Source organism: Carassius carassius, chromosome 21 (assembly GCF_963082965.1).
Source record: "Carassius carassius chromosome 21, fCarCar2.1, whole genome shotgun sequence".
Classification (NCBI taxonomy): domain Eukaryota; kingdom Metazoa; phylum Chordata; class Actinopteri; order Cypriniformes; family Cyprinidae; genus Carassius; species Carassius carassius.
Window position 1 is genome coordinate 18,322,090 of NC_081775.1, and position 2,310 is coordinate 18,324,399.

Here is a 2,310-nt window from a genome sequence, read left to right on the forward strand (position 1 = left end):
CATTGTGGATAGCATAGCTCACCCAGAAGTCACTTTAAAACCAAGCAGCTTTCTGTTGGTCACTGCCACAAATTCACATGACAAAAATAATCCCATTATTAAATTTATGTAGAAACCTTTTGACTTTAACTCAAAATTCCCAATTGACCGTTCGCAAAGAGCTTGATTGACAGGTGATCTGACCAACCATAACGCCAAATCGGCCATCTTTCCCGACAAAACAACCAGACAGAAGAGTAGATCACCTTTGGTGAATTTAAACTTGAAAAATTGTGTGTAATGATGTCTTTCCGAAGTTGAACTAAAATACGTTAAGATGTTCATTCGTGTTTATTTCGTGCTTTAAGTAAATATGAAAAGACATGTGTGCCACTTGAACTGAGGCAGGACAGTGATCTGTCACGACACATTAAAAGAGCCACAAAATGGTGTTTATTGTTTGAGGTCAGTTGCATAGATTTCTATTGAAATGACTGGATTACGCACACAAAAATTTGCCAAACAACAGTAAATCTGACTGCACCTTAAACCTACAACAGTATTTAGGCCCTAGCGCTAACCAAAGACTTATATTATGTTATCACTATGTGGTTCTGACAATTCTTGGCTTTGACTCATCAAATAACCAAAATATTATTTAACTGTTAAGTCTCATGGGTGTATCTGATTCTGATAAAGCTGTGCTCATGATCTCAGAACCCTTAAAGATGATAAAAGTAGGACATAAAGTATGCCAGTATCTGTTTTGAAAGTGAGAGTGCAAGGAAAAGAGAAAGGTTAGCATATGAATAATTTATATACTCATTGAATGGATATGTTCCATAGTGCTCATTTTGAGCTGTGCTAAACATTACTGAACTCTTTCAACTTGGCCTACTATAAGAGTAAAGTTATTTCACCTTTGAATTGAATTGATTTGCACATGATATCAGTTATGTTTACATACATACCTGTAGCCAATGACTAGATATTTGAGTGATTCCACTTGTATTGATTTCCTCTTGTGTTTAAAGTTGGAATGCTTCAGAGGGGAGTTTCTTGGAATTTCAGTTTTTTTTCTGTTGCATTCTTTGGATCCTCAAAATGATATAAAAAATATGGAATGTAAATAAACAGTCACATTTAGATGTTTGGTATGTGCTTTCTTTAAGAATGTTTTATCAAAATTGATTGCAGGGTTTGATACTCTGGACTTTTATGGAAATATCAGATCATGTAAGAAATCCTGATCCTTGCTGTCTAGCATATATAAACTAAAGACATGGCTACTCTGTCAAGGTGAACCTTTGTAAACTGCAGGTCTGTCAAATGTTCACACAATTATTTCTCAATGCACATTTTGGAATTCTGTAGTGAGATTCAACTTTTGATTTGCAGCTTTTGATGTGCAAAGCTTGGAATCTCAAATAATTAATGAGTTATTCTGTTTATACAAGTAGATTCCGCAAGGAGCTTCATTGGTTAAGAAATTGTGGTCACTGTCTGTTTTGCATTCTTGTGGACACCAGAAATATTCAAATAAACAGAATAAGTGGTTTACCAAGACTTATTTTCATATTCTTATTTCATTTCAGTGTTCTTGCATATGGCAATCTCTGCTTCGGAGAAGGAATTTGTTCTCTTTACTGCCGTGACTGGAGCCCATGCTTATTAACAAAAGATTAATTAATCTCTGCTGGTGCAGCACAGCAGTTTCACATGCTATCAACTGGAAATTAAAGAAAGGGGGACGGCCGAATATTGGTGAATACAAAGAAGCTACACAGAAATTAAGTAGCCTAAATCTTTTCAGTTTACTTAAGCAGCAAACTTTCATTAAAAAAAAATCCTAGTTTGAAGGATGTAAAAGTACAAGAAACTGCACATAAGTTAAAGTATACATCTTATATGTCAAAATATTAGGCCACTCAATTAAAAGTCATAGCCAATAGGCTACATACAGTGCACACAGGCCTACTTGAGTTACAGTCAAAAGTATCCACATTCATCTTAAATATTTACTTAGTAGGCTACTTAAACATATTTTCCCCCTTCTCAATTTAATATATTTTCTTTAAGAATGTTTAGGTAATAGTTTGAGTGTTAAACACAACTTTAAAAGTTCAAATTAGCCTACTTACTGTCTTGTTTCCCCTCTCGTTATCATTTATATTAGGCTTAGGTAAGATTGCAAATAATATATAGCTAAAGCTTTAAAAGGTACCGGTGAGGTTCTAACATCACGGTCAAAGTCATAACTCCTTGTGTCCTTGTAACCGGAGACTATTTCATCACACAGCGCTGGCGGGGCTGTGCAGCAATTGTGCGCAT